Genomic DNA, 13007 nt, shown 5'->3' with positions numbered 1-13007 from the left:
TCTTTATCAGTATATTTAGATGACAAAAGACGCTGGCGGAGAGGTGAGAACGGTTTTAAGAAGCGATTTAAGGTGGGCCGGATCTATGAGTTTTTTCGTAGGCTCTGGTAATTCTAGTGTTAAAGCTGAAACAGAGCTTATGCGCCTAAGTCAACAACAGGAATTTCCAGAAGAATTAAAGGCTTTAAACAAAAAGACGTGTTAAAAAGAACAGTCAAATTTATAAACTTGACCCAATCATACAAGATGGAATACTGAGAGTTGGAGGAAAACTCTGTAAAGCTGCAATGCCTGAAGAAGCTAAACATCCTGCAATTCTTCACAAGCATTCCCATGTTGCTTCTCTCATATTGCAGCACATTCATAAACAAATCGGACATTGTGGGCGCAACTATGTGCTCGCACAGTTACGCCAGAAATACTGGATACCTCAAGCAAACTCAGCTATCAGAAAAATAATTTCAAAGTGCACAACGTGCAGAAGATACAGTGCAAAAGCAGGTGAGCAAAAAATGGCAGATTTGCCGGAAGATCGCCTAGCACCCGATCAATCACCGTTCACTAATGTTGGAGTCGATTATTTTGGCCCCTTTCTAGTCAAAAGAGGACGAAGTCTAGTCAAGAGGTACGGAGTAATCTTCACGTGTTTAACAACCAGAGCTGTGCACATAGAGGTTGCACATAGCCTAGACACTGATTCTTGTATCCAAGCCATACTCCAATTTATGAGTAGAAGAGGACAAGTTAAAATCATGCGCTCAGACAATGGAACAAATTTCGTTGGAGCAGAAAGAGAGCTACGAGAAGCTATTAAAAACTTAGAACAAGAAAAAAATGATGCAGGAAGAAATCAAATGGATTTTCAATCCACCATCAGCCTCTCATCAAGGTGGAGTGTGGGAAAGACAAATCAGAAGCATAAGAAAGATCCTAAATTCAACACTAAATCAACAAACACTTGATGATGACAATCTTCATACAATGATGTGTAGAGTGGAATCAATACTCAATAACAGACCCCTTACAAAGACATCAGATGATCCCAATGATTTAGAACCACTCACACCCAATCATTTGCTCCTAATGAAGACACAACCTAAAATGCCACCTGAACTTGTTTCAGAAAATTAACCATACCCAAGACGACTCTGGAAACAAATTAAATACATGGCTGATTTATTTTGGAAAAGATGGACTAAAGAATATTTGCCAATACTTCAAGAACGTCAAAAATGGCTTGCACCAAGAAGAAATTTTGAACCAGGGCACGTTGTTTTAATTGTAGATAAAGCTACACCTCGCAATTCCTGGGTAATGGGTCGAGTCATCAAGACAATGCCAGATGCCAAAGGTGCAGTCAGAAGAGTTTGTGTGCAAACCAAAACCAGCACAATGGACAGACCCGTGAACAAACTGTGCCTGCTTCATAAAACAGCCAATGTTTGAAATATGACATTTTTAAAATGTTTGTTTGCAGTGTTATTGCTAGTAATTTGAAAACAATAGTTAATATAAAGTCAATTGGCTCATATTGAAGTAAAGTACAGTGGAACCTCGGTTCACGAATGTCTTGGTACACGTACAAATCGGTTTACGACCAAAAAGTTCGCCAAAGTTTTGCATCTGTTCACGACCACACACTCGGTATACGAACAAGCCAGTTTACCTTTTGGTTTGCACGTATTCAGTCTCTCCCTGTGCATTTCCTGTGCAGCAAGCAAGAGAGAGAGAGAGAGAGAGAGCGCCACACACACGAGAGAGAGACACACAAGAGAGAGACACACACACAGGCGCACGAGAGAGAGAGAGACACACACAGGTGTGCGAGAGGGAGACACACACACAGGCGTGCGAGAGGGAGACACACACACACACACAGGCGCACAAGAGAGAGAGACACACACACACACACAGGCTCGCGAGAGAGAGAGAGAGACACACACACAGAGGGGCACAAGAGAGACAGACACACACACACAGGCAGCACGAGAGAGACACACACACAGGCAGCGCGAGAGAGAGGGCTGGACGCATAAGGTAGGAAGGCTTGTTTTTGTTTTCACTTTGGTTTACAACGATCGGTTTGTAGCGTGCATTGTTGCAATATTACTTTTCTTGATGGTTTATTAAATTGTGGATTTTTTCAAATGTTCATTTTTTTCCCTGTGCTTAAAACTCATTTAAAAAAGTGTTTTTAGGCAGCGGTTGGTAGCGCTATAGCACGAACTATTGCAGTGTTAGTTTTCTCTGTTGTTCAAGGTTTTCTCAGTGTTATTCAATGTTTTTTACATTTAGTTTACTATTACGCTGTGCATTCTATGGTTTAATTAACTACAGTGGTGTGAAAAACTATTTGCCCCCTTCCTGATTTCTTATTCTTTTGCATGTTTGTCACACAAAATGTTTCTGATCATCAAACACATTTAACCATTAGTCAAATATAACACAAGTAAACACAAAATGCAGTTTGTAAATGGTGGTTTTTATTATTTAGGGAGAAAAAAAAATCCAAACCTACATGGCCCTGTGTGAAAAAGTAATTGCCCCCGAACCTAATAACTGGTTGGGCCACCCTTAGCAGCAATAACTGCAATCAAGCGTTTGCGATAACTTGCAATGAGTCTTTTACAGCGCTCTGGAGGAATTTTGGCCCACTCATCTTTGCAAAATTGTTGTAATTCAGCTTTATTTGAGGGTTTTCTAGCATGAACCGCCTTTTTAAGGTCATGCCATAGCATCTCAATTGGATTCAAGTCAGGACTTTGACTAGGCCACTCCAAAGTCTTCATTTTGTTTTTCTTCAGCCATTCAGAGGTGGATTTGCTGGTGTGTTTTGGGTCATTGTCCTGTTGCAGCACCCAAGATTGCTTCAGCTTGAGTTGACGAACAGATGGCCGGACATTCTCCTTCAGGATTTTTTGGTAGACAGTAGAATTCATGGTTCCATCTATCACAGCAAGCCTTCCAGGTCCTGAAGCAGCAAAACAACCCCAGACCATCACACTACCACCACCATATTTTACTGTTGGTATGATGTTCTTTTTCTGAAATGCTGTGTTCCTTTTACGCCAGATGTAACGGGACATTTGCCTTCCAAAAAGTTCAACTTTTGTCTCATCAGTCCACAAGGTATTTTCCCAAAAGTCTTGGCAATCATTGAGATGTTTCTTAGCAAAATTGAGACGAGCCCTAATGTTCTTTTTGCTTAACAGTGGTTTGCGTCTTGGAAATCTGCCATGCAGGCCGTTTTTGCCCAGTCTCTTTCTTATGGTGGAGTCGTGAACACTGAACTTAATTGAGGCAAGTGAGGCCTGCAGTTCTTTATACGTTGTCCTGAGGTCTTTTGTGACCTCTCGGATGAGTCGTCTCTGCGCTCTTGGGGTAATTTTGGTCGGCCGGCCACTCCTGGGAAGGTTCACCACTGTTCCATGTTTTTGCCATTTGTGGATAATGGCTCTCACTGTGGTTCGCTGGAGTCCCAAAGCTTTAGAAATGGCTTTATAACCTTTACCAGACTGATAGATCTCAATTACTTCTGTTCTCATTTGTTCCTGAATTTCTTTGGATCTTGGCATGATGTCTAGCTTTTGAGGTGCTTTTGGTCTACTTCTCTGTGTCAGGCAGCTCCTATTTAAGTGATTTCTTGATTGAAACAGGTGTGGCAGTAATCAGGCCTGGGGGTGGCTACGGAAATTGAACTCAGGTGTGATACACCACAGTTAGGTTATTTTCTAACAAAGGGGCAATTACTTTTTCACACAGGGCCATGTAGGTTTGGATTTTTTTTCTCCCTAAATAATAAAAACCATCATTTAAAAACTGCATTTTGTGTTTACTTGTGTTATATTTGACTAATGGTTAAATGTGTTTGATGATCAGAAACATCTTGTGTGACAAACATGCAAAAGAATAAGAAATCAGGAAGGGGGCAAATAGTTTTTCACACCACTGTATATTTGTGCTTAAAAACTTAAAAAATATACATATTTACATACAGTTTGTATGGTCTGGAATTGATTAATTGTATTTACATACAATCCTATGGGGGAAATTGCTTCGGTTCACAAACAAATCGGGTTACGACCAGAGTTTTGGAACGAATTATGGTTGTGAACTAAAGTTCCACTGTATAATAATTGTTTCCGCTCCTGCATAGCCAATTAGGGTCCGGAAATGTAAGAGCCAATCTTAGAAAGTTAAAGTTTTGAGTTAAACTTATATTAATGTTTGCAAATTTGAATAGAATATAATTTCTTCCACAGTCACAGACAATGGTATGGTCTTTTCCCCCTATAAGTTAGTAAGAGACAGAACCTTCTTGCTATAATTGAGAAACAGTGCGATATTAGATTCTGTTGTGTTTAGAACAGGTCCCAGTAAACAGGGACTTGAAAGACCTATTTTTAACTTAGAAATGGGATAAGCATACAGTTTTCTGACTGCTTTGAAATGGTTCAGAAACGTTTTGAAGTGGTTCAGAAATAATAAGTGAACAGTAACGATTTAAGATGTAACAAGATTAAGCTTTGAACTGAACTTTTCTTATTATAAATTTTTCCCTTTTTTTCCTATTTTAATTTTCTTTTTTGTGTGAACTGTTTTACTTTGAAACTTAACTAAACTTTTAAAAACAAAGATATTTTGTCTGTGGAATCATTTCTGCGCGTCAGGCTTTTGTTGAATCCCATTTTTTGAGTTAGAGCTGCTGAATTTTGATAACTTTGGAAAATACGCAGCTACACCTAACATATGAAGAACATAGTAAAAGCAATTAAGATGTCATATATTAGAATGGTACGTTCATGAATGTAATGCAGTCTCTCAGTTGTGATTAATTGACTACAGGTAACTTTTGTAATTGTGGATTTGCACACAGGCTAAGCAATAATAAAGTCTGATTACTCATGTGATACACTTTGGAAAGAGCACAGCAAAAGCTCTTTTACAAGAGTTCCAAAATATTGGCTTAATGTAAAAAATTTGACTTAGCTACTAAATGTTACTATTTAATGAGTTTTTAAAGAGTGGACGCGGCTGGGGGTGGTACTCAGCCAGGACGCCCAGGAGGACACTGGGAGCGACCGCCCTGGTTGTTTGGGGGACTACAGGTACAGAGCTTTGAAGCTCAGACCTGTAGGGTCCCGTGGTCACCGCCAGGGGGTGCCCTGATGCCTTTGGAGCCCTGGCCCTCAGCACTTCTGCCACACCAGGAAGTGCTGGGGGGAAGAGGATCGGGGACACCCGGAGTTCTTCCGGGTGCGCAGCCGGCACTTCCGCCACACTGGGGAGTACTGGCGGAAGATTGTCGGGAGGCACCTGGAGCACATCCAGGTGGCTATAAAAGGGGCCGCCTCCCTCCATTCGAGGGCTGGAGTCGGGAGAGGAGAAGGACAGAGCTTGGTGGAGAGAAGTGGAGGCGGTGAACAGAGGCAGAGTGAGAGAGGCCTGGACTTTGGGAGAGTCTGTGGGTTGTGTGGCACTATAGTTAAATGAATATAGTTAATTGTTGTAAATAAACGTGTGGTGGTGCATAGTACGATGTCTACCTGTCTGTGTCCGGGTCTTGTTCCACAAGAGGTAATGATATAAATATAAATCTTACAATAGAAAATGTTGCAAATCTAACAAAGTGATTCTCTGACAAACCAGATTTTAGAAGTATTTTGCTACAAAAATAGCTTTTAAAGGTTTGTTTAAATGTTAAATATCCTGAATTATTTTGGAATTCACCATTTCAACAGTACAGATATACAGTAATACTGTTTGAATTTTCATTTTTAGTATTAATTTAAGTAGTATTTTTCAGCTGCTGGAGAAAAAACATGGTCAGATAAATCAGATAGTCCATGTTGATCTAATTCTTTATAAACTCTTTACTGAAATTAAATGTGTGCTGCTTGGTCCAGCCTTTTTTGGTAAAATCTTATAGCAACATAACTAAGGCACATGGAAGTCCAGAAAATTGTCATGACAGACCAGAGCTGCCATTATCTGACCAAGACCTTTAGGAGTAATTCCTTTCTACACTTACTCTTCATTTTATTTTCAATAATCACTACATGTGGTTTGTCTCATTCGTGTACATGTTAGCATAATAGTTTAAGAGGTACAGTATATTCTGTGCATATTCATATGTTATTGATATGATTTTGACTGTTTGAATAATTTATTTTTAGTTGACTAAAACTGATTTACCTTTTCTCAACTAAAATGAATTTATTTTTTGTTGACTAAAACTACCAGCAATTAAATTACTAAAATATGACTAAAACTAAAATGCATATTTAGTCAGAAGACAAAGACTAAAACAAAATCAAAATGTATTGTCAAAATTAACTGTGATATCTTCATAGACTGCACTCAGAGTGAGTAAATATTGGCAAGAACTTGATGATAGAAAGTGTGGCTCATTGTTAAGGATGGGTTCCAACCTGTAAATTTGGCTCCACAGTTCATTGGACCATATACAATAGTGGGTCTGGTGACTTATAGGTCGGCCCTGCCAACTCACATTAAACTTTTAATGTTTATTGATTAAATCTTGTTCAGTTAGGTAATTAAATAAAACTTAAGTCTCCCCTACCTTATGTTATGGTTAATGGGAATGCTTAAATTCAAATTAGGAAAACAATAGACTCTAGATCGCAGAATTCTGTTATATTATTTGAATGGTTATTTTGGGTATTGCTATAGTTTAGCCAGGAGTTTGTATGATTTTTTTATTTATTATTGTTAATTATTTATTAAATATAATTTTGTATATTTTGTTATAGGTAATGTGTTTGGTCATCTTGAGTGTCATGTTTTGCATATTATTTTGTTCATTAATTATTTATTAAATATGTCTTATGTTTACTTTTGTGTTAATGTATTCATGTTTAATTATGTTCCCTTTTCCATTAAAATAAACAAAACACAGTATAGGGGCAGGGCCACCATAACAGTCAGCTGGAGGAACACCCTTTGCCTACTTATTCTAGGTAGAGAGTTAAGCCATCCAGAACAGGACTGACAGTTGTGGAATTAGAATAAAGATTAGTGAGTATTGTTGATTTTTCAGATTTTCTAATAATTTTGCTCAGTTTTTGTGACTTAACACTAGAATTACCAGAGCCTACGAAAAAACTTTGTGCATGTTCTAAGTCGGTGGGGGGATGGAATAGTCGGCTGCTGCCAGCTTTTCTTTATCAGCATATTTAGATGACAAAAGACGCTGGCGGAGAGGTGTGAACGGATTTAAGGTGGGCTAGATCTATGAGTTTTTTCGTAGGCTCTGGTAATTCTAGTGTTAAGGATTGGATTACAGACTGTCAACTGTCTTTTTAGGCAAACCCTTTTTGGTTATTTTTCCTTCTGTTTTCCAGTCTTTCCTGCTTGTTCTTTTTTGATTTTCTAGTACCTTTTTATGTAAGGAACTTGGCTTTGTTTTTGTCCTAAAGAGCAGAGGTTCACATTACCCTCTCCTCCGAGGGGCATTTTTGAATATATTTTGAGATTTCTAAATTTTAAAAACCTTTGTCCTAATTTCAGCCCAAGTAGGACTAAGCCTGAGTTTGGGGCATGGCTAGACTGTCACAGGTGAGACCTGCTTTTGGCTTTCAGGTCAGAGGAGAACTGGACTGGTTTAAGATATTTCAAGGCCTACAACCTTTTTGTGGAAATTTAGTGGAAAATCTCCTAACACGTATGGTCCTGAGGATAGGTCTTGGGTACAAAGTGACCTTATCCATGCCCCTTGATTATTGAAACAATTCCAAATAAGCCATCCACTGAAGCCAAGTAGCAGGGGAGGCTCCATTATGAATCTGGTGTTTGTTTACGGTTGTTTTTTCTCCTTTAGTAAATTTTTCTTTTAATTGTTTAATTTATCTGTATGTGTTATGGAATTTACTATTTTACTTTTATTTTGCTAATAATGTATGTACTAAGTATGTAATACCTGATTGTTTATCATCTACAGTTCTGCTGTGACATCATCTTTATTTTGAGATGCATACTGCCATTTTGAGTTTTAGTCGTTTAATACCTCCACATAAGCGAAAGTTTTATTATACTTATCCAGAATTCATATAGTTCAGTAGGAAGTACTTATTGCTCATTCAGAATGAGTACTTTACTGCTGTGATTGTCGCTTGCTTTCAAAGACCTTAACTTTCCTACGCCTGCCCTCAGATTGTGATGGATAAGATTTATTAAAAGTGCTATGGTTTTGAAGATAATAATGCCATACATTGGGCTCTTTTATTATAGCAACATTTTTTATTGCAGGTGAAACAAGTCCGCTGAGCTTTCTCAAATGATGACATTATTAAGGTATACATTTTGTTACATTTGTCACTGAAATTATGATTTTTAGGATATATATTTTCCTCTTAAGACATTTTGACAAAGACATTTTTGGTAACTAATTTGTCATGTGAAATTTAAATGTTACTTCCTGGTCAATCAGTAAATGTTACATGGTTGGATAGAACCACTGCAGATTTTATGAGAAATAAAAATATTATAAAGCTTCTTTATTTGTAATATAGTAACACCCAGGGGAGGATGAACAAACAAGCTAATCTAGGCTGCAGCCTCGGGACCTTAACTGACTGTAGGGTCCTAGCTGGAAAAAAAAGAGCAATTTGATTCATTTGTTACTATTGTCACTTTACCTGCAGGGATGGACTGGTTATTGGGTCTAGCAGGACAAACTCTGCCGTGCACTCCCTCTCTGTGGAGCGCTGGTAGGCAACAAGCTGGAAAGAGCGAGACTAGGAGCATGAGAAAGAGAGAGAAGTGATGTAAGTGACCCACACTGCATACTCCATGCACTTGTCTGTTCAATCATATGATTGTACTAACTTTCGGCCACCCTTCACCAATTCAAACACGAAAAATGCACAAGAGGAAATATATAAAATAAAAAAATTAACGATTTATGAGCAAGGGACAGCAGTGGGGTGTACAAGTGGAAATTTGCACTTAAAGTCTTCTCAGAAGATTGACAAAAATACAATACGAAAAAGTTCTTACCATATATAGCGACTAATTTATTAATTAGTGAAAGCAGTGGTAAATTGAAAAGGTAAATTGAAAGATTATGGGTGTTTATAAGACATCATAGATGGAAGATTTCTCTTTGATATTATTTTCTAAACTGGATTATGCTTTTTTTACAAGGACGCCAACTTTCAAACACATGGAGTGGTGTTAACATTAGCTGTCAAGCCATGAATAGACATTTAGTTAGGAGTAAAACCTCACTTTGTCCATGACACACCCTTATACATTACTATTCAGTATGGTGAAGTGCAGCATCTGCAACAGAGCAGAGCTGAGGAGAGGAAGCAGAACAAAGCAGCTGCAGGGTTTTTTTTTTTTTGTATCAATCCAGATATTATAAGGTGGCTGTTCTAAATTTTTACTGAATTAAGTAAGAATCTGTGTGTTAGATGAATACATATTTTTAAGCCTGTATTACTAATAAAGACACAAGTGGGTAACACTGAAATTGCCCGCTGCCCTTTTCCATTCAGTTTTGTTGGGATCTGCTGTGCTTATGATCAGTTCTCAGTATTTGGATACAATTAAGAGAGCAAACCCAAAGAGTAAAAAAGAAAATTACAAAACAAAGTTAAGCATTAAAAGACACTGCAAAAATACAAATGTTTACTAATTGCTCACAAATGTAACAGTGACATTACTGCACTTTAATTAATGTATAAAAAAAAAAAAAACAATAATGGCCATATAATTAAAAAATTAGATCAATAAAAGGTAAAACTGATTCACTGAATGTGAATCTACTTGAAACAAAAACCTGTAGCCCTGGGAAAAGATTTTCGGGACTGAGTGCACTGTATGACTTTACTTACAAATCAATAGGAAATAGCATGTGCATGTGCATTGAAGGGTGCAAGAATAGTGGGTGCCTGGTCAATTGTGGCATTCCAGTCTGGATAAAAGGTTCTGGGCCAATTTTTGATGCCAGCCTATCCCGGATTACCTGTCACTAATGTCAACTTCTATGGCCCATAATACATTGTTACATTGGTATGTTAAAATAAACATGTCCATCAAGTGCCATACTGTGATTTGCATTTCATGCTTGCTATGGGTAACTACCTGAAGGTAAGGTACAGAGAGGTGGGCCATTTTTATTAAAAGGGAGGTGATGGGGTGCCTAAATCTAGTCTCAGCCTAGGGGTCCCTGAGTTAGTTAATTTCCTGGTAATACCAGAATGAATTCAGTACAACATATGCTAAATTGTTTGTGTTGCCTTGATGCAAATTTGATATATTTTAATTAACTTAATGCTTGTGTAATGTAAATGAGTAGGCAATTGGAGGAGAATGTCCAGGAATGAATGACAGAATGGGTCTGTTAAAGTGTGTGAGTTATTTGAACAATAGTTGGTGGGTAGTACTTGTGGTGTCTGTCCCAGCTGGACCCAGCCACAGTTGTATTTGTTTGATGAGAATTTGTCCCAGGTCAAATCTTTTTGATGATCCCTGCTGTACATATTCTATGGCGTTTTATGTTCAGCATTGCGGTTGTCATTTTTTGCAATGTTTTAATTTTCTTTAAAACTACATTATATGTAAATGTACATTGTTTTGTTTATGTAAGTTCAGTTTATAAGATAATTAAAGAGGTCAGACAATTTTTGTGGATCAAAACCATTAAATAATTATGAAGTAATTATAAAGGAAAAAAACTGAAAGGGTATGGAAGTTTCATTAACATTATCTAAAACACAGTCAAGGGAGTTCAAGCAAATGATGAGTTTAAGGCAGAAACTGGCTCCAGATAAGGTTCACCTAAGCGGAGTACTTGAAACTCATTTTTGAAATTGGAGGGAAAACTCCATTAAATGTAAGACAAGGGGTGATTTCAGGCCCTTTGAGTGGAATGGGGGGTGGGGTGTCAGAAATGACATTTTGAAAAGCACTTTGATATTAATATTTCAGGTACTTTTAAATATTGTAATTTATTCTCTCTGATTTTAATGTAGTTTATACAGTTTACAGTAGATAAAGTTATCATCTTAAGGTGGCTTATTTCCATATTGCATTATTTTGCAAAAATTATGAAGTTATTACACAAGTTATTACACACAAGATATTGCCTGGTGTGGTCAGTATTGTCATGCACGAGCATGCTCCACAAGTCCTTTAACAACTAGTGAGGGATATATTAAGGATGTGCACATGTGCAATCAAGTAACAAGAGATGAACAAAGTCATGGGTATACATTTAATTCTGGATGTGCTGAGGGTAAATTAAATCCACACAATTTTGAGTCACAGGGAAGACAGTGATTATCGCAGAAGCACTAGAGATGAAGAAAGTACACAGCTTGCAATCAAGAGACACTAATGAAAAAATAATTTAAAGACATACATTTAATTTTAATCAGATTAAAGATTACTAAATTTGGCACAGATATTTTAACATAGGCATGCTGGTAGTGTAGAGCCAGCAATCCTGACTCACACTGGTCTGCATAGGTACAGGTAGTCCCCAGGTTATGGACACCCGACCTACAACATACGAACGGGACCGCAGCTGAGACGTATGTGCCTCAGTAACTGCCGCTCCGTCATCTTTGGCCCGGGGACGCTGCAAGCAGTGGCTGGATGGAGGCCGAAGGGGGTCAATTTCGCTGCTCGCACAGTGTAGTGTCCGTCGGGCAGCTCCTGGCGGCAAGCAGTTTCACTGCCCACCCCCCGCTGCAAGTGGTGACCCTGTTGTGGCTGAACGGAGGCCATTTAGGGTGAACGGGGAGGCGGAGGGTAGCATTGTAGTGTGCCTCGGATGGCTGCGTGTTGAATGAGGGTGGTGGTGCAGCGGGACACTGCAGGCAGCATACTGTAGTGGAGGTGGCTGTGATGTGGGCTGGTGATGAACCGCCCCTCGCTGCATCCATTCACTCTCAATAGCAAGCCTGCTTGTACTGCTACGCACATAGCAGGAAGTTGTCTCTTGTCAGTACAGGGTGGTCCAGATCTAATTCTGCAGATCCAGATCGTCTGGATGACTTTGATTTATGCGGGGACGATTCCAGTTCGGCGCGAAGACGATTCTTCGTGTCGTCAGTTCGCACGCTTCTCGATGGTCCGGGACTTTTCGGGTGATTTTCTATGTAATAAACTGAATAAGTTATAGCGTAGTGAAAATTGCATAATTAGATCTGGACCACCCTATACATCAGACATGTTGACGACTGGTGCCTAATCTGCTGTGATAGCATGTACAGTGCTGTACAGAAGAGCTCATCTTAACCTTTTGTCTTCACCCTTCAAGAATGTCTCTGAAACACAAATCTGATGCAAGTGCTGGTGCTACAGTAAAGAAAAGAAAAACCATCACCATTGAAAATAATTGTCTGTTAATTGAAAATAAGCAAAAATGCAGAAGCACATTTCAAACATAAAATAAAATGACAGGTGAGCAATATTACTCTATTTTAAAACAGTACGTATACAATTTAAACTAAAGTGAACCATGGCGAATGCACATATGTTGACCTTATGTTTATACAACCTATAGACAGGGATATACTGTAATACCTCATGAAGGTGGAAAAGGAAATGATGGTAAGAAAATCCACCACTAACTGACAAATGTGAAAAACGTGCTGTCTCTCCTAGGAAAACATTCACTGCAATGCTGCTCCTCTCTTTGGCAATACTTTCTGAGATGGTACAACTGGGATGCATCTTTGTAAAACTGGGAATTACAAGCAGTATGTTCTCAGCTAAACAGCCAACTACCAAACTAACAGTTTATCCGAGATTGCATTTATTGTGCAACTACATGAGACATTAGTTACCTTCAGTGGCATATGCAAATGAAGAAACAAAACAATTGAAAATGGTGGTATATTAATGTACTCACTCTGCTATGTCTCAGTGTTAGTGATGAATACTATGAATTTATATGCAAAATAGCACACTTCTTTCATTAGTAAAACTCACTAGATGAAAATTAACTGAAACTGAAACTAAAATCTGGGAGG

At 38.4% G+C, this 13007-nt stretch overlaps 2 protein-coding genes across 6 annotated transcripts in view; one reads left to right on the top strand and one right to left on the bottom strand.

Annotated features, from left to right (window-relative positions):
• Positions 1-13007, bottom strand: part of scube3 (signal peptide, CUB domain, EGF-like 3) — a 458024-nt gene that overhangs the window by 347729 nt on the left and 97288 nt on the right. The window lies entirely within an intron of this gene.
• The window catches only part of taf11 (TAF11 RNA polymerase II, TATA box binding protein (TBP)-associated factor), a 472816-nt gene continuing 462914 nt past the window's right edge, over positions 3106-13007 (top strand). Inside the window, exon 1 of the mRNA XM_051924662.1 lies at positions 3106-3129. The gene's annotated coding sequence lies outside the window, so the exon portion shown is untranslated. The remainder of the gene's footprint in view (positions 3130-13007) is intronic.

This window comes from Erpetoichthys calabaricus, chromosome 3 (assembly GCF_900747795.2).
Source record: "Erpetoichthys calabaricus chromosome 3, fErpCal1.3, whole genome shotgun sequence".
Taxonomy (NCBI): domain Eukaryota; kingdom Metazoa; phylum Chordata; class Cladistia; order Polypteriformes; family Polypteridae; genus Erpetoichthys; species Erpetoichthys calabaricus.
This window is presented reverse-complemented; position numbering and strand designations above follow the sequence as displayed.